The sequence below is a fragment of the Equus asinus genome, unplaced genomic scaffold (genome assembly GCF_041296235.1).
Source record: "Equus asinus isolate D_3611 breed Donkey unplaced genomic scaffold, EquAss-T2T_v2 contig_136, whole genome shotgun sequence".
Lineage (NCBI taxonomy): Eukaryota > Metazoa > Chordata > Mammalia > Perissodactyla > Equidae > Equus > Equus asinus.
This window is the reverse complement of record NW_027224779.1, coordinates 11,396-30,000: the sequence shown is the minus strand read 5'-3', so window position 1 is coordinate 30,000 and position 18,605 is coordinate 11,396. Positions and strand designations below refer to the sequence as shown.

At 70.4% G+C, this 18,605-nt stretch overlaps 5 non-coding genes across 5 annotated transcripts; all 5 read left to right on the top strand.

Annotated features, from left to right (window-relative positions):
- Positions 1-1,066: 1,066 nt before the first annotated feature.
- Positions 1,067-1,185, top strand: LOC139043012 (5S ribosomal RNA). Its single transcript, XR_011500090.1, has one exon. It is a non-coding gene; the product is annotated as a 5S ribosomal RNA (ribosomal RNA).
- Positions 1,186-5,315: 4,130 nt separating this feature from the next.
- Positions 5,316-5,434, top strand: LOC139043017 (5S ribosomal RNA). Its single transcript, XR_011500095.1, has one exon. It is a non-coding gene; the product is annotated as a 5S ribosomal RNA (ribosomal RNA).
- A 4,132-nt stretch (positions 5,435-9,566) lies between these two features.
- On the top strand, positions 9,567-9,685 carry LOC139043016 (5S ribosomal RNA). The gene has a single exon (XR_011500094.1). It is a non-coding gene; the product is annotated as a 5S ribosomal RNA (ribosomal RNA).
- Positions 9,686-13,830: 4,145 nt separating this feature from the next.
- Positions 13,831-13,949, top strand: LOC139043015 (5S ribosomal RNA). Its single transcript, XR_011500093.1, has one exon. It is a non-coding gene; the product is annotated as a 5S ribosomal RNA (ribosomal RNA).
- Positions 13,950-18,079: 4,130 nt separating this feature from the next.
- LOC139043014 (5S ribosomal RNA) lies at positions 18,080-18,198 on the top strand. Its single transcript, XR_011500092.1, has one exon. It is a non-coding gene; the product is annotated as a 5S ribosomal RNA (ribosomal RNA).
- Positions 18,199-18,605: the final 407 nt, after the last annotated feature.

The window sequence follows — 18,605 nt, the reverse complement described above, 5'->3', positions numbered from 1 at the left end:
GAGCGCGCCAGCGAGCTCCGGTGCCTGCCTGTGGTTCCTGGGCGATGGCGGGGCAGCGATGCCGGGAGCCCGGGACTCCTGAGAGCCTGTCTGCGCGGCCTAGGGCCCCAGGGGTGATCGCCAGCCCCGGGGCCCCTGCCTCCTGGCCCGGGCCCAGCTCCAGCACCACCGCCCTCCTGGGGGCAAGCGAGCTCTTGGGCAGAGCCTCTCTGGGTCAGGGTGGGTGTCTGTCTAGGTCCGTGTCTTGGATCCTCTCCGTGTCGCCGTTTCTCTGTTTCTCCGTGTCTCTGTCTCTGTCTCTGTCTCTGGGTCTCTGGGCTGGCGCCAGCAGGAGCTGTCCAGGGTCCCCGCGAGGGGCGGGTTGGGGGCGGGGTGCCGGTCTCCTGGGGCGGCGCTGGCGGGGGGAAGGGTGGCCGCCCCGCCTCCCCGCTCCCTCAGGGGCAGCGCGGCGGGCTTCCGCTGACGCCCTCTGGTCGCGCCGGTGGCTCCGCCTGGGTTTGGGCAAGTCGGGGCCCGGCCGGCGCCGCAGAGGTCAGGGCTCCCGCTGGGAGGCCCCTCGGCCGGAGGGGACTCAGAGGAGCACGGGCCCGGCGGCCCGACGCCCCGACGCCTCGGCCAAGTGCCCCGCGCCACCCCCCTTCCCAGCAGCCGCATCTCCTGCGACCCATCGCCGGATCCGAGCGGCCAGGGCGGCCTGGAGTGTTCCCGGGCCGCGAGGGGAGAGCGCCCAGCCAGGCGCCCCGCCCCCATCCCCGCCCCCACCGCCGCCCCCACCACCCCTCGTTTCCCACCGCCGCCGCCCCGCCCCGCCTCCTCGCACCCCGGGCTGCTCCAGGCCTCCGCGCCCTGGGAGGGCAGCAGGGCGGGGCAGCGCAGGGTTTGGCTGGCCCGCTGGCCGCGCCCGAGGCGGCCGCGGCGGAGGCAGCAGCGGGAGGAAGGCGGCAGGCCGGGCGCGGGCGCAGGGGGCGCCGGCGGCGGGTGCGCGTCACAGAGGCCTGGGCGCGCGCGAGCCGCGGGCCGGGCGACGCGGCGCGGCTTCTTAGGGGCGCCGGCGGCAGGCGCCAGCGTCTACGGCCATACCACCCTGAACGCGCCCGATCTCGTCTGATCTCGGAAGCTAAGCAGGGTCGGGCCTGGTTAGTACTTGGATGGGAGACCGCCTGGGAATACCGGGTGCTGTAGGCTTTTGCCTCCCTCGCCTTTTGCCGCCGGCCGGGCGCGGCTCCCTCCGCGCTCCTGCCGCCCCTCCTCCGTCCTGCGGCCTCCGGCCTCCGTCCTCCGCGGACGCCCCCCACCCCTCCAGCCAGCCCGACCTCCCCCTCCCCTCCCGCCCCCTCCGCACCGCGGGCCCGCCGGCGCCGCCCATGGGCAGGGCCCAACCCCTCCCCGCCACAGCCCAACCCTTCCAGCTCGCGGCCCCACCCGAACCCAGGGCCAATCGGGGCCAGCCCGGCGGGACCGGGACCGGGACCGGGACCGGGACCGGGACCGGGACCCCGACGCCGCACACGCCGCCGGCCGGCTCCCTCTGGCCTCGGCCTCTCCCACCCGCTCGGCTCCCGCTCCGGTGACACCCCAGCCCTTCCCTCGGCGCCCCGCCCCCGCCGCCCCAGCCGCCGGGTAGAGTCGTCCTGTCAGGTGGAACGGATTCCACGGCGGTGCCGGGAGGCCCAAACGGGTCCCAAAGCGACCAGCCCCGCCCACCGAGGAAAGGCACCTGGTCAGGCTTTTCCAGACACCGCCCGCTTCTCCAAGGACAGGGCGGACTGGGTTAGAGAGGAGCGTCTCGGGCACCTCACCCAAGACGGGATGGCTTCTGCCTTTGCTGGCGTCTCTGCCGCTGCAGGTCATCTTCTAAAACCTGGTACCCGCTTGCTTGTCCTTGAGAGGCTCATTCACAATCAACACTCCTTTCCCGACCTAAGTTTGTCCCTGTCAGTTTGTCTCGCTTTTCCTTCCAGAAGCCCCCTTCCCGGGGTGGGGGGGAGGGGGGGAGGTGGTGGTGGTGGGGGGGGTAGGGGGGTGGGTGGGTCTGAGTTTCAAGCTCCACCTGACTAGGATCCCATTCTGCTTTCGCCTTCGGGCGGTCCATGCCTCGCTTGGAAACGCTGCTACGTTGCTCCTGGTGGATGAGCTTGCGTTCGTTTTGAGTTTGAGAACGCTGGATGCAAAGACGAGGAGTCTTGATGGCTGAGGCTTTTGGTGTCCCCTCACTCGGGGGCCTCCCTCTCTTCCCGCCTCCCCCCGCCTCCCCACCCACCCCCTCACACCCGACCCCTACCACCCCAGGGCCCCGGCCGGGCCCCGCCCCTCCAGGCCGCATCTGTCAGAGGGAGTTGAAAAGCCTCCTGACAGGACACGTCCTCCCTCAGCAGCCAGCCCTTCCTGGCTCCTGGCTTCAGCTTTCCGTTCGCGTGGCTCGGGCAGCCTTTCGCATCTTCTTTGCACCTGCCTGTGTTTGCAACAGAGGACCGTGGCCAAGGGATCCAGGAAACCGGGAGGAGAGCTGGCTTCCGGGGAGGCGAATGGGAAGGACAGGGAGGCAGAGAGGGAGCCTTGCCTCAGAGAACGGACTTTGAACCCCCGAAGGGAAAAGTCCTCCAGATAAATCACGTCTTCCCCACCGAATCCAAGAGCCATACTCGCTCGCTGTGGAAAAATGGGGACATCCCGGTCAAAGCAGGACGAGAGAGGACCCAAAGCTCCCTCCTCTCCCCGTTCAGCCATCGTCGTCCTGGGAGGGAGTCTCTTCGCGGTTCGCTTCTCCTGCCGGCCCCGTTTCCCCTCCTGCCAACCCAGCGCCTCTATCGCCTGCTCCTCGCTTCCTCGGGCTGCGGGCTGCGGGCTGCGGGATGGGGGAGGGGGGGGTGCGGTGCGCGTCGCTCCCTGCCAGCTCGTGCCCGGGGTGGTTCTGACGGGTCCCCGGATCTGATCTCCGAGGAGCACCTTCTGCGGGGAGAAGCGGGACTGCGTCCCTGTCAGTTTCCCGGAGCGCGGGACCGGAGCCTTGCCCCGAAACGCAGGCTCGGGAGACCGAAGTCCTGAGCTGAAACCCAAGGGGCGCCGTCTCCCGCGAGTGACGTGCCCTCCCTGAGCTGCGCTTTCCTCCTCTGGTGCGAGGGGGTCCTGGCGTTCGTGCCTCCTTGCGGGGGCGAGTGCTGGTGAGAACGCAAGCGGGAAATACGGAGCAGACCGCTCAGCACGGAGCGCGGCCTCGGTGGGGGCCCGGGCCTCGGCCGCCGTCCTTCCCCACGAGCCTACTTCTTGCCGCCGAGGCTCATCCAGCACCCAGGGATCGATCGCCTGGCTGCTTCCGGCCAGACACTCTCCTAGGTGCTGGCCACCCAGCAGCCGAGAACGCGGGTGCCAATCTCGGCCTCCGGGGCGTTCGCCTCCTCGCCTCTGGGGCCGCAAGACCAGCGGTGTGCCTACGCATGCCGGCCAGAGGTGGCAGAACCTGACGAGGACACGTGCCGTGGAAAATGGAGAGCTTGGCGCCCCGGAGGGCCTCGTCGGACGTCTGTGGATGGCCGTCGCTCTCTTTGCCGAAGCCCGCCCCCTGCCCATCTTCTCTCCGTCCCAGGGTCCCCTTTCCAGTGGGACGCAAGAAGGCCCACAGGGCCCAAACGCTGGAGACGGGCAGCGCACACAGCGCGCCCTGGGTCCCGGGGGGTGCGGCGGGAAAGCCTTGCGGCACAGAACCCTGAAGCCCAGAGGTCTCGAGACAGGGAGAGCCGGGACGTCGGCAGGCACCGACGGGCCTTCGGACGCGACTCTTCCTCCCCGTCATCACACCGTGCTGCTCCTCCCTCCGTCCTGGGCGCGAGCGCGCTCTTGGGAAGACGGAGGCGCCTTCGTCGGTGACCTAGCGGGCGGGAGATCCCGGGCAACGTCCCCAGCGGCACTTGAGCAGAACGGGGACGCTGCGGTCGGTCGTCGGGGAGGGGCTTCTACATGTCTGGTAGATGGAGCTGCTTTCTCGTGCCAAGTTCTCTGGGCCCTGACTTTTCTGCCTGCTCCTTCTATCAACTCAGTAAGGTCGGGGGTGCCCGGCAGAAAGAGGAAAAGAGCCAGAGCGAAGAAGCGGAGAGAAAGGAACACACAAACCCGGACGCACACACACACACAGGCACACAGACACACAGGCGCGCGCGCGCGCGCGCACACACACACACACACACACACACACGCCTACACACCCACTCGCACAACCCGCACAAGCACACGCACACGCAAGCGCAGACAGAGCGCGCCAGCGAGCTCCGGTGCCTGCCTGTGGTTCCTGGGCGATGGCGGGGCAGCGATGCCGGGAGCCCGGGACTCCTGAGAGCCTGTCTGCGCGGCCTAGGGCCCCAGGGGTGATCGCCAGCCCCGGGGCCCCTGCCTCCTGGCCCGGGCCCAGCTCCAGCACCACCGCCCTCCTGGGGGGGAAGCGAGCTCTTGGGCAGAGCCTCTCTGGGTCAGGGTGGGTGTCTGTCTAGGTCCGTGTCTTGGATCCTCTCCGTGTCGCCGTTTCTCTGTTTCTCCGTGTCTCTGTCTCTGTCTCTGTCTCTGGGTCTCTGGGCTGGCGCCAGCAGGAGCTGTCCAGGGTCCCCGCGAGGGGCGGGTTGGGGGCGGGGTGCCGGTCTCCTGGGCGGCGCTGGCGGGGGGGAAGTGTGGCCGCCCCGCCTCCCCGCTCCCTCAGGGGCAGCGCGGCGGGCTTCCGCTGACGCCCTCTGGTCGCGCCGGTGGCTCCGCCTGGGTTTGGGCAAGTCGGGGCCCGGCCGGCGCCGCAGAGGTCAGGGCTCCCGCTGGGAGGCCCCTCGGGCCGGAGGGGACTCAGAGGAGCACGGGCCCGGCGGCCCGACGCCCCGACGCCTCGGGCCAAGTGCCCCGCGCCACCCCCCTCCCAGCAGCCGCATCTCCTGCGACCCATCGCCGGATCCGAGCGGCCAGGGCGGCCTGGAGTGTTCCCGGGCCGCGAGGGGAGAGCGCCCAGCCAGGCGCCCCGCCCCCATCCCCGCCCCCACCGCCGCCCCCACCACCCCTCGTTTCCCACCGCCGCCCGCCCCGCCCCGCCTCCTCGCACCCCGGGCTGCTCCAGGCCTCCGCGCCCTGGGAGGGCAGCAGGGCGGGGCAGCGCAGGGTTTGGCTGGCCCGCTGGCCGCGCCCGAGGCGGCCGCGGCGGGAGGCAGCAGCGGGAGGAAGGCGGCAGGCCGGGCGCGGGCGCAGGGGGCGCCGGCGGCGGGTGCGCGTCACAGAGGCCTGGGCGCGCGCGAGCCGCGGGCCGGGCGACGCGGCGCGGCTTCTTAGGGGCGCCGGCGGCAGGCGCCAGCGTCTACGGCCATACCACCCTGAACGCGCCCGATCTCGTCTGATCTCGGAAGCTAAGCAGGGTCGGGCCTGGTTAGTACTTGGATGGGAGACCGCCTGGGAATACCGGGTGCTGTAGGCTTTTGCCTCCCTCGCCTTTTGCCGCCGGCCGGGCGCGGCTCCCTCCGCGCTCCTGCCGCCCCTCCTCCGTCCTGCGGCCTCCGGCCTCCGTCCTCCGCGGACGCCCCCCACCCCTCCAGCCAGCCCGACCCCCCCCACCCTCCCCCTCCCCTCCCGCCCCCCTCCGCACCGCGGGCCCGCCGGCGCCGCCCATGGGCAGGGCCCAACCCCTCCCCGCCACAGCCCAACCCTTCCAGCTCGCGGCCCCACCCGAACCCAGGGCCAATCGGGGCCAGCCCGGCGGGACCGGGACCGGGACCGGGACCGGGACCCCGACGCCGCACACGCCGCCGGCCGGCTCCCTCTGGCCTCGGCCTCTTCCCACCCGCTCGGCTCCCGCTCCGGTGACACCCCAGCCCTTCCCTCGGCGCCCCGCCCCCGCCGCCCCAGCCGCCGGGTAGAGTCGTCCTGTCAGGTGGAACGGATTCCACGGCGGTGCCGGGAGGCCCAAACGGGTCCCAAAGCGACCAGCCCCGCCCACCGAGGAAAGGCACCTGGTCAGGCTTTTCCAGACACCGCCCGCTTCTCCAAGGACAGGGCGGACTGGGTTAGAGAGGAGCGTCTCGGGCACCTCACCCAAGACGGGATGGCTTCTGCCTTTGCTGGCGTCTCTGCCGCTGCAGGTCATCTTCTAAAACCTGGTACCCGCTTGCTTGTCCTTGAGAGGCTCATTCACAATCAACACTCCTTTCCCGACCTAAGTTTGTCCCTGTCAGTTTGTCTCGCTTTTCCTTCCAGAAGCCCCCTTCCCGGGGTGGGGGGGAGGGGGGGAGGTGGTGGTGGTGGGGGGGGGTAGGGGGGTGGGTGGGTCTGAGTTTCAAGCTCCACCTGACTAGGATCCCATTCTGCTTTCGCCTTCGGGCGGTCCTGCCTCGCTTGGAAACGCTGCTACGTTGCTCCTGGTGGATGAGCTTGCGTTCGTTTTGAGTTTGAGAACGCTGGATGCAAAGACGAGGAGTCTTGATGGCTGAGGCTTTTGGTGTCCCCTCACTCGGGGGCCTCCCTCTCTTCCCGCCTCCCCCCGCCTCCCCACCCACCCCCTCACACCCGACCCCTACCACCCCAGGGCCCCGGCCGGGCCCCGCCCCTCCAGGCCGCATCTGTCAGAGGGAGTTGAAAAGCCTCCTGACAGGACACGTCCTCCCTCAGCAGCCAGCCCTTCCTGGCTCCCTGGCTTCAGCTTTCCGTTCGCGTGGCTCGGGCAGCCTTTCGCATCTTCTTTGCACCTGCCTGTGTTTGCAACAGAGGACCGTGGCCAAGGGATCCAGGAAACCGGGAGGAGAGCTGGCTTCCGGGGAGGCGAATGGGAAGGACAGGGAGGCAGAGAGGGAGCCTTGCCTCAGAGAACGGACTTTGAACCCCCGAAGGGAAAAGTCCTCCAGATAAATCACGTCTTCCCCACCGAATCCAAGAGCCATACTCGCTCGCTGTGGAAAAATGGGGACATCCCGGTCAAAGCAGGACGAGAGAGGACCCAAAGCTCCCTCCTCTCCCCGTTCAGCCATCGTCGTCCTGGGAGGGAGTCTCTTCGCGGTTCGCTTCTCCTGCCGGCCCCGTTTCCCCTCCTGCCAACCCAGCGCCTCTATCGCCTGCTCCTCGCTTCCTCGGGCTGCGGGCTGCGGGCTGCGGGATGGGGGAGGGGGGGGGGGGGCGGTGCGCGTCGCTCCCTGCCAGCTCGTGCCCGGGGTGGTTCTGACGGGTCCCCGGATCTGATCTCCGAGGAGCACCTTCTGCGGGGAGAAGCGGGACTGCGTCCCTGTCAGTTTCCCGGAGCGCGGGACCGGAGCCTTGCCCCGAAACGCAGGCTCGGGAGACCGAAGTCCTGAGCTGAAACCCAAGGGGCGCCGTCTCCCGCGAGTGACGTGCCCTCCCTGAGCTGCGCTTTCCTCCTCTGGTGCGAGGGGGTCCTGGCGTTCGTGCCTCCTTGCGGGGGCGAGTGCTGGTGAGAACGCAAGCGGGAAATACGGAGCAGACCGCTCAGCACGGAGCGCGGCCTCGGTGGGGGCCCGGGCCTCGGCCGCCGTCCTTCCCCACGAGCCTACTTCTTGCCGCCGAGGCTCATCCAGCACCCAGGGATCGATCGCCTGGCTGCTTCCGGCCAGACACTCTCCTAGGTGCTGGCCACCCAGCAGCCGAGAACGCGGGTGCCAATCTCGGCCTCCGGGGCGTTCGCCTCCTCGCCTCTGGGGCCGCAAGACCAGCGGTGTGCCTACGCATGCCGGCCAGAGGTGGCAGAACCTGACGAGGACACGTGCCGTGGAAAATGGAGAGCTTGGCGCCCCGGAGGGCCTCGTCGGACGTCTGTGGATGGCCGTCGCTCTCTTTGCCGAAGCCCGCCCCCTGCCCATCTTCTCTCCGTCCCAGGGTCCCCTTTCCAGTGGGACGCAAGAAGGCCCACAGGGCCCAAACGCTGGAGACGGGCAGCGCACACAGCGCGCCCTGGGTCCCGGGGGGTGCGGCGGGAAAGCCTTGCGGCACAGAACCCTGAAGCCCAGAGGTCTCGAGACAGGGAGAGCCGGGACGTCGGCAGGCACCGACGGGCCTTCGGACGCGACTCTTCCTCCCCGTCATCACACCGTGCTGCTCCTCCCTCCGTCCTGGGCGCGAGCGCGCTCTTGGGAAGACGGAGGCGCCTTCGTCGGTGACCTAGCGGGCGGGAGATCCCGGGCAACGTCCCCAGCGGCACTTGAGCAGAACGGGGACGCTGCGGTCGGTCGTCGGGGAGGGGCTTCTACATGTCTGGTAGATGGAGCTGCTTTCTCGTGCCAAGTTCTCTGGGCCCTGACTTTTCTGCCTGCTCCTTCTATCAACTCAGTAAGGTCGGGGGTGCCCGGCAGAAAGAGGAAAAGAGCCAGAGCGAAGAAGCGGAGAGAAAGGAACACACAAACCCGGACGCACACACACACACAGGCACACAGACACACAGGCGCGCGCGCGCGCACACACACACACACACACACACACACACGCCTACACACCCACTCGCACAACCCGCACAAGCACACGCACACGCAAGCGCAGACAGAGCGCGCCAGCGAGCTCCGGTGCCTGCCTGTGGTTCCTGGGCGATGGCGGGGCAGCGATGCCGGGAGCCCGGGACTCCTGAGAGCCTGTCTGCGCGGCCTAGGGCCCCAGGGGTGATCGCCAGCCCCGGGGCCCCTGCCTCCTGGCCCGGGCCCAGCTCCAGCACCACCGCCCTCCTGGGGGGCAAGCGAGCTCTTGGGCAGAGCCTCTCTGGGTCAGGGTGGGTGTCTGTCTAGGTCCGTGTCTTGGATCCTCTCCGTGTCGCCGTTTCTCTGTTTCTCCGTGTCTCTGTCTCTGTCTCTGTCTCTGGGTCTCTGGGCTGGCGCCAGCAGGAGCTGTCCAGGGTCCCCGCGAGGGGCGGGTTGGGGGCGGGGTGCCGGTCTCCTGGGCGGCGCTGGCGGGGGGGAAGTGTGGCCGCCCCGCCTCCCCGCTCCCTCAGGGGCAGCGCGGCGGGCTTCCGCTGACGCCCTCTGGTCGCGCCGGTGGCTCCGCCTGGGTTTGGGCAAGTCGGGGCCCGGCCGGCGCCGCAGAGGTCAGGGCTCCCGCTGGGAGGCCCCTCGGGCCGGAGGGGACTCAGAGGAGCACGGGCCCGGCGGCCCGACGCCCCGACGCCTCGGGCCAAGTGCCCCGCGCCACCCCCCTCCCAGCAGCCGCATCTCCTGCGACCCATCGCCGGATCCGAGCGGCCAGGGCGGCCTGGAGTGTTCCCGGGCCGCGAGGGGAGAGCGCCCAGCCAGGCGCCCCGCCCCCATCCCCGCCCCCACCGCCGCCCCCACCACCCCTCGTTTCCCACCGCCGCCCGCCCCGCCCCGCCTCCTCGCACCCCGGGCTGCTCCAGGCCTCCGCGCCCTGGGAGGGCAGCAGGGCGGGGCAGCGCAGGGTTTGGCTGGCCCGCTGGCCGCGCCCGAGGCGGCCGCGGCGGGAGGCAGCAGCGGGAGGAAGGCGGCAGGCCGGGCGCGGGCGCAGGGGGCGCCGGCGGCGGGTGCGCGTCACAGAGGCCTGGGCGCGCGCGAGCCGCGGGCCGGGCGACGCGGCGCGGCTTCTTAGGGGCGCCGGCGGCAGGCGCCAGCGTCTACGGCCATACCACCCTGAACGCGCCCGATCTCGTCTGATCTCGGAAGCTAAGCAGGGTCGGGCCTGGTTAGTACTTGGATGGGAGACCGCCTGGGAATACCGGGTGCTGTAGGCTTTTGCCTCCCTCGCCTTTTGCCGCCGGCCGGGCGCGGCTCCCTCCGCGCTCCTGCCGCCCCTCCTCCGTCCTGCGGCCTCCGGCCTCCGTCCTCCGCGGACGCCCCCCACCCCTCCAGCCAGCCCGACCCCCCCACCCTCCCCCTCCCCTCCCGCCCCCCTCCGCACCGCGGGCCCGCCGGCGCCGCCCATGGGCAGGGCCCAACCCCTCCCCGCCACAGCCCAACCCTTCCAGCTCGCGGCCCCACCCGAACCCAGGGCCAATCGGGGCCAGCCCGGCGGGACCGGGACCGGGACCGGGACCGGGACCGGGACCGGGACCCCGACGCCGCACACGCCGCCGGCCGGCTCCCTCTGGCCTCGGCCTCTTCCCACCCGCTCGGCTCCCGCTCCGGTGACACCCCAGCCCTTCCCTCGGCGCCCCGCCCCCGCCGCCCCAGCCGCCGGGTAGAGTCGTCCTGTCAGGTGGAACGGATTCCACGGCGGTGCCGGGAGGCCCAAACGGGTCCCAAAGCGACCAGCCCCGCCCACCGAGGAAAGGCACCTGGTCAGGCTTTTCCAGACACCGCCCGCTTCTCCAAGGACAGGGCGGACTGGGTTAGAGAGGAGCGTCTCGGGCACCTCACCCAAGACGGGATGGCTTCTGCCTTTGCTGGCGTCTCTGCCGCTGCAGGTCATCTTCTAAAACCTGGTACCCGCTTGCTTGTCCTTGAGAGGCTCATTCACAATCAACACTCCTTTCCCGACCTAAGTTTGTCCCTGTCAGTTTGTCTCGCTTTTCCTTCCAGAAGCCCCCTTCCCGGGGTGGGGGGGAGGGGGGGAGGTGGTGGTGGTGGGGGGGGTAGGGGGGTGGGTGGGTCTGAGTTTCAAGCTCCACCTGACTAGGATCCCATTCTGCTTTCGCCTTCGGGCGGTCCTGCCTCGCTTGGAAACGCTGCTACGTTGCTCCTGGTGGATGAGCTTGCGTTCGTTTTGAGTTTGAGAACGCTGGATGCAAAGACGAGGAGTCTTGATGGCTGAGGCTTTTGGTGTCCCCTCACTCGGGGGCCTCCCTCTCTTCCCGCCTCCCCCCGCCTCCCCACCCACCCCCTCACACCCGACCCCTACCACCCCAGGGCCCCGGCCGGGCCCCGCCCCTCCAGGCCGCATCTGTCAGAGGGAGTTGAAAAGCCTCCTGACAGGACACGTCCTCCCTCAGCAGCCAGCCCTTCCTGGCTCCCTGGCTTCAGCTTTCCGTTCGCGTGGCTCGGGCAGCCTTTCGCATCTTCTTTGCACCTGCCTGTGTTTGCAACAGAGGACCGTGGCCAAGGGATCCAGGAAACCGGGAGGAGAGCTGGCTTCCGGGGAGGCGAATGGGAAGGACAGGGAGGCAGAGAGGGAGCCTTGCCTCAGAGAACGGACTTTGAACCCCCGAAGGGAAAAGTCCTCCAGATAAATCACGTCTTCCCCACCGAATCCAAGAGCCATACTCGCTCGCTGTGGAAAAATGGGGACATCCCGGTCAAAGCAGGACGAGAGAGGACCCAAAGCTCCCTCCTCTCCCCGTTCAGCCATCGTCGTCCTGGGAGGGAGTCTCTTCGCGGTTCGCTTCTCCTGCCGGCCCCGTTTCCCCTCCTGCCAACCCAGCGCCTCTATCGCCTGCTCCTCGCTTCCTCGGGCTGCGGGCTGCGGGCTGCGGGATGGGGGAGGGGGGGGGGTGCGGTGCGCGTCGCTCCCTGCCAGCTCGTGCCCGGGGTGGTTCTGACGGGTCCCCGGATCTGATCTCCGAGGAGCACCTTCTGCGGGGAGAAGCGGGACTGCGTCCCTGTCAGTTTCCCGGAGCGCGGGACCGGAGCCTTGCCCCGAAACGCAGGCTCGGGAGACCGAAGTCCTGAGCTGAAACCCAAGGGGCGCCGTCTCCCGCGAGTGACGTGCCCTCCCTGAGCTGCGCTTTCCTCCTCTGGTGCGAGGGGGTCCTGGCGTTCGTGCCTCCTTGCGGGGGCGAGTGCTGGTGAGAACGCAAGCGGGAAATACGGAGCAGACCGCTCAGCACGGAGCGCGGCCTCGGTGGGGGCCCGGGCCTCGGCCGCCGTCCTTCCCCACGAGCCTACTTCTTGCCGCCGAGGCTCATCCAGCACCCAGGGATCGATCGCCTGGCTGCTTCCGGCCAGACACTCTCCTAGGTGCTGGCCACCCAGCAGCCGAGAACGCGGGTGCCAATCTCGGCCTCCGGGGCGTTCGCCTCCTCGCCTCTGGGGCCGCAAGACCAGCGGTGTGCCTACGCATGCCGGCCAGAGGTGGCAGAACCTGACGAGGACACGTGCCGTGGAAAATGGAGAGCTTGGCGCCCCGGAGGGCCTCGTCGGACGTCTGTGGATGGCCGTCGCTCTCTTTGCCGAAGCCCGCCCCCTGCCCATCTTCTCTCCGTCCCAGGGTCCCCTTTCCAGTGGGACGCAAGAAGGCCCACAGGGCCCAAACGCTGGAGACGGGCAGCGCACACAGCGCGCCCTGGGTCCCGGGGGGTGCGGCGGGAAAGCCTTGCGGCACAGAACCCTGAAGCCCAGAGGTCTCGAGACAGGGAGAGCCGGGACGTCGGCAGGCACCGACGGGCCTTCGGACGCGACTCTTCCTCCCCGTCATCACACCGTGCTGCTCCTCCCTCCGTCCTGGGCGCGAGCGCGCTCTTGGGAAGACGGAGGCGCCTTCGTCGGTGACCTAGCGGGCGGGAGATCCCGGGCAACGTCCCCAGCGGCACTTGAGCAGAACGGGGACGCTGCGGTCGGTCGTCGGGGAGGGGCTTCTACATGTCTGGTAGATGGAGCTGCTTTCTCGTGCCAAGTTCTCTGGGCCCTGACTTTTCTGCCTGCTCCTTCTATCAACTCAGTAAGGTCGGGGGTGCCCGGCAGAAAGAGGAAAAGAGCCAGAGCGAAGAAGCGGAGAGAAAGGAACACACAAACCCGGACGCACACACACACACAGGCACACAGACACACAGGCGCGCGCGCGCGCGCGCACACACACACACACACACACACACACACGCCTACACACCCACTCGCACAACCCGCACAAGCACACGCACACGCAAGCGCAGACAGAGCGCGCCAGCGAGCTCCGGTGCCTGCCTGTGGTTCCTGGGCGATGGCGGGGCAGCGATGCCGGGAGCCCGGGACTCCTGAGAGCCTGTCTGCGCGGCCTAGGGCCCCAGGGGTGATCGCCAGCCCCGGGGCCCCTGCCTCCTGGCCCGGGCCCAGCTCCAGCACCACCGCCCTCCTGGGGGGGAAGCGAGCTCTTGGGCAGAGCCTCTCTGGGTCAGGGTGGGTGTCTGTCTAGGTCCGTGTCTTGGATCCTCTCCGTGTCGCCGTTTCTCTGTTTCTCCGTGTCTCTGTCTCTGTCTCTGTCTCTGGGTCTCTGGGCTGGCGCCAGCAGGAGCTGTCCAGGGTCCCCGCGAGGGGCGGGTTGGGGGCGGGGTGCCGGTCTCCTGGGCGGCGCTGGCGGGGGGGAAGTGTGGCCGCCCCGCCTCCCCGCTCCCTCAGGGGCAGCGCGGCGGGCTTCCGCTGACGCCCTCTGGTCGCGCCGGTGGCTCCGCCTGGGTTTGGGCAAGTCGGGGCCCGGCCGGCGCCGCAGAGGTCAGGGCTCCCGCTGGGAGGCCCCTCGGGCCGGAGGGGACTCAGAGGAGCACGGGCCCGGCGGCCCGACGCCCCGACGCCTCGGGCCAAGTGCCCCGCGCCACCCCCCTCCCAGCAGCCGCATCTCCTGCGACCCATCGCCGGATCCGAGCGGCCAGGGCGGCCTGGAGTGTTCCCGGGCCGCGAGGGGAGAGCGCCCAGCCAGGCGCCCCGCCCCCATCCCCGCCCCCACCGCCGCCCCCACCACCCCTCGTTTCCCACCGCCGCCCGCCCCGCCCCGCCTCCTCGCACCCCGGGCTGCTCCAGGCCTCCGCGCCCTGGGAGGGCAGCAGGGCGGGGCAGCGCAGGGTTTGGCTGGCCCGCTGGCCGCGCCCGAGGCGGCCGCGGCGGGAGGCAGCAGCGGGAGGAAGGCGGCAGGCCGGGCGCGGGCGCAGGGGGCGCCGGCGGCGGGTGCGCGTCACAGAGGCCTGGGCGCGCGCGAGCCGCGGGCCGGGCGACGCGGCGCGGCTTCTTAGGGGCGCCGGCGGCAGGCGCCAGCGTCTACGGCCATACCACCCTGAACGCGCCCGATCTCGTCTGATCTCGGAAGCTAAGCAGGGTCGGGCCTGGTTAGTACTTGGATGGGAGACCGCCTGGGAATACCGGGTGCTGTAGGCTTTTGCCTCCCTCGCCTTTTGCCGCCGGCCGGGCGCGGCTCCCTCCGCGCTCCTGCCGCCCCTCCTCCGTCCTGCGGCCTCCGGCCTCCGTCCTCCGCGGACGCCCCCCACCCCTCCAGCCAGCCCGACCTCCCCCTCCCCTCCCGCCCCCCTCCGCACCGCGGGCCCGCCGGCGCCGCCCATGGGCAGGGCCCAACCCCTCCCCGCCACAGCCCAACCCTTCCAGCTCGCGGCCCCACCCGAACCCAGGGCCAATCGGGGCCAGCCCGGCGGGACCGGGACCGGGACCGGGACCGGGACCGGGACCGGGACCCCGACGCCGCACACGCCGCCGGCCGGCTCCCTCTGGCCTCGGCCTCTTCCCACCCGCTCGGCTCCCGCTCCGGTGACACCCCAGCCCTTCCCTCGGCGCCCCGCCCCCGCCGCCCCAGCCGCCGGGTAGAGTCGTCCTGTCAGGTGGAACGGATTCCACGGCGGTGCCGGGAGGCCCAAACGGGTCCCAAAGCGACCAGCCCCGCCCACCGAGGAAAGGCACCTGGTCAGGCTTTTCCAGACACCGCCCGCTTCTCCAAGGACAGGGCGGACTGGGTTAGAGAGGAGCGTCTCGGGCACCTCACCCAAGACGGGATGGCTTCTGCCTTTGCTGGCGTCTCTGCCGCTGCAGGTCATCTTCTAAAACCTGGTACCCGCTTGCTTGTCCTTGAGAGGCTCATTCACAATCAACACTCCTTTCCCGACCTAAGTTTGTCCCTGTCAGATTGTCTCGCTTTTCCTTCCAGAAGCCCCCTTCCCGGGGTGGGGGGGAGGGGGGGAGGTGGTGGGGGTGGGTAGGGGGGTGGGTGGGTCTGAGTTTCAAGCTCCACCTGACTAGGATCCCATTCTGCTTTCGCCTTCGGGCGGTCCTGCCTCGCTTGGAAACGCTGCTACGTTGCTCCTGGTGGATGAGCTTGCGTTCGTTTTGAGTTTGAGAACGCTGGATGCAAAGACGAGGAGTCTTGATGGCTGAGGCTTTTGGTGTCCCCTCACTCGGGGGCCTCCCTCTCTTCCCGCCTCCCCCCGCCTCCCCACCCACCCCCTCACACCCGACCCCTACCACCCCAGGGCCCCGGCCGGGCCCCGCCCCTCCAGGCCGCATCTGTCAGAGGGAGTTGAAAAGCCTCCTGACAGGACACGTCCTCCCTCAGCAGCCAGCCCTTCCTGGCTCCCTGGCTTCAGCTTTCCGTTCGCGTGGCTCGGGCAGCCTTTCGCATCTTCTTTGCACCTGCCTGTGTTTGCAACAGAGGACCGTGGCCAAGGGATCCAGGAAACCGGGAGGAGAGCTGGCTTCCGGGGAGGCGAATGGGAAGGACAGGGAGGCAGAGAGGGAGCCTTGCCTCAGAGAACGGACTTTGAACCCCCGAAGGGAAAAGTCCTCCAGATAAATCACGTCTTCCCCACCGAATCCAAGAGCCATACTCGCTCGCTGTGGAAAAATGGGGACATCCCGGTCAAAGCAGGACGAGAGAGGACCCAAAGCTCCCTCCTCTCCCCGTTCAGCCATCGTCGTCCTGGGAGGGAGTCTCTTCGCGGTTCGCTTCTCCTGCCGGCCCCGTTTCCCCTCCTGCCAACCCAGCGCCTCTATCGCCTGCTCCTCGCTTCCTCGGGCTGCGGGCTGCGGGCTGCGGGATGGGGGAGGGGGGGGGTGCGGTGCGCGTCGCTCCCTGCCAGCTCGTGCCCGGGGTGGTTCTGACGGGTCCCCGGATCTGATCTCCGAGGAGCACCTTCTGCGGGGAGAAGCGGGACTGCGTCCCTGTCAGTTTCCCGGAGCGCGGGACCGGAGCCTTGCCCCGAAACGCAGGCTCGGGAGACCGAAGTCCTGAGCTGAAACCCAAGGGGCGCCGTCTCCCGCGAGTGACGTGCCCTCCCTGAGCTGCGCTTTCCTCCTCTGGTGCGAGGGGGTCCTGGCGTTCGTGCCTCCTTGCGGGGGCGAGTGCTGGTGAGAACGCAAGCGGGAAATACGGAGCAGACCGCTCAGCACGGAGCGCGGCCTCGGTGGGGGCCCGGGCCTCGGCCGCCGTCCTTCCCCACGAGCCTACTTCTTGCCGCCGAGGCTCATCCAGCACCCAGGGATCGATCGCCTGGCTGCTTCCGGCCAGACACTCTCCTAGGTGCTGGCCACCCAGCAGCCGAGAACGCGGGTGCCAATCTCGGCCTCCGGGGCGTTCGCCTCCTCGCCTCTGGGGCCGCAAGACCAGCGGTGTGCCTACGCATGCCGGCCAGAGGTGGCAGAACCTGACGAGGACACGTGCCGTGGAAAATGGAGAGCTTGGCGCCCCGGAGGGCCTCGTCGGACGTCTGTGGATGGCCGTCGCTCTCTTTGCCGAAGCCCGCCCCCTGCCCATCTTCTCTCCGTCCCAGGGTCCCCTTTCCAGTGGGACGCAAGAAGGCCCACAGGGCCCAAACGCTGGAGACGGGCAGCGCACACAGCGCGCCCTGGGTCCCGGGGGGTGCGGCGGGAAAGCCTTGCGGCACAGAACCCTGAAGCCCAGAGGTCTCGAGACAGGGAGAGCCGGGACGTCGGCAGGCACCGACGGGCCTTCGGACGCGACTCTTCCTCCCCGTCATCACACCGTGCTGCTCCTCCCTCCGTCCTGGGCGCGAGCGCGCTCTTGGGAAGACGGAGGCGCCTTCGTCGGTGACCTAGCGGGCGGGAGATCCCGGGCAACGTCCCCAGCGGCACTTGAGCAGAACGGGGACGCTGCGGTCGGTCGTCGGGGAGGGGCTTCTACATGTCTGGTAGATGGAGCTGCTTTCTCGTGCCAAGTTCTCTGGGCCCTGACTTTTCTGCCTGCTCCTTCTATCAACTCAGTAAGGTCGGGGGTGCCCGGCAGAAAGAGGAAAAGAGCCAGAGCGAAGAAGCGGAGAGAAAGGAACACACAAACCCGGACGCACACACACACACAGGCACACAGACACACAGGCGCGCGCGCGCGCGCGCACACACACACACACACACACACACACACGCCTACACACCCACTCGCACAACCCGCACAAGCACACGCACACGCAAGCGCAGACAGAGCGCGCCAGCGAGCTCCGGTGCCTGCCTGTGGTTCCTGGGCGATGGCGGGGCAGCGATGCCGGGAGCCCGGGACTCCTGAGAGCCTGTCTGCGCGGCCTAGGGCCCCAGGGGTGATCGCCAGCCCCGGGGCCCCTGCCTCCTGGCCCGGGCCCAGCTCCAGCACCACCGCCCTCCTGGGGGGGAAGCGAGCTCTTGGGCAGAGCCTCTCTGGGTCAGGGTGGGTGTCTGTCTAGGTCCGTGTCTTGGATCCTCTCCGTGTCGCCGTTTCTCTGTTTCTCCGTGTCTCTGTCTCTGTCTCTGTCTCTGGGTCTCTGGGCTGGCGCCAGCAGGAGCTGTCCAGGGTCCCCGCGAGGGGCGGGTTGGGGGCGGGGTGCCGGTCTCCTGGGCGGCGCTGGCGGGGGGGAAGTGTGGCCGCCCCGCCTCCCCGCTCCCTCAGGGGCAGCGCGGCGGGCTTCCGCTGACGCCCTCTGGTCGCGCCGGTGGCTCCGCCTGGGTTTGGGCAAGTCGGGGCCCGGCCGGCGCCGCAGAGGTCAGGGCTCCCGCTGGGAGGCCCCTCGGGCCAGAGGGGACTCAGAGGAGCACGGGCCCGGCGGCCCGACGCCCCGACGCCTCGGGCCAAGTGCCCCGCGCCACCCCCCTCCCAGCAGCCGCATCTCCTGCGACCCATCGCCGGATCCGAGCGGCCAGGGCGGCCTGGAGTGTTCCCGGGCCGCGAGGGGAGAGCGCCCAGCCAGGCGCCCCGCCCCCATCCCCGCCCCCACCGCCGCCCCCACCACCCCTCGTTTCCCACCGCCGCCCGCCCCGCCCCGCCTCCTCGCACCCCGGGCTGCTCCAGGCCTCCGCGCCCTGGGAGGGCAGCAGGGCGGGGCAGCGCAGGGTTTGGCTGGCCCGCTGGCCGCGCCCGAGGCGGCCGCGGCGGGAGGCAGCAGCGGGAGGAAGGCGGCAGGCCGGGCGCGGGCGCAGGGGGCGCCGGCGGCGGGTGCGCGTCACAGAGGCCTGGGCGCGCGCGAGCCGCGGGCCGGGCGACGCGGCGCGGCTTCTTAGGGGCGCCGGCGGCAGGCGCCAGCGTCTACGGCCATACCACCCTGAACGCGCCCGATCTCGTCTGATCTCGGAAGCTAAGCAGGGTCGGGCCTGGTTAGTACTTGGATGGGAGACCGCCTGGGAATACCGGGTGCTGTAGGCTTTTGCCTCCCTCGCCTTTTGCCGCCGGCCGGGCGCGGCTCCCTCCGCGCTCCTGCCGCCCCTCCTCCGTCCTGCGGCCTCCGGCCTCCGTCCTCCGCGGACGCCCCCCACCCCTCCAGCCAGCCCGACCCCCCCCACCCTCCCCCTCCCCTCCCGCCCCCCTCCGCACCGCGGGCCCGCCGGCGCCGCCCATGGGCAGGGCCCAACCCCTCCCCGCCACAGCCCAACCCTTCCAGCTCGCGGCCCCACCCGAACCCAGGGCCAATCGGGGCCAGCCCGGCGGGACCGGGACCGGGACCGGGACCGGGACCGGGACCGGGACCCCGACGCCGCACACGCCGCCGGCCGGCTCCCTCTGGCCTCGGCCTCTTCCCACCCGCTCGGCTCCCGCTCCGGTGACACCCCAGC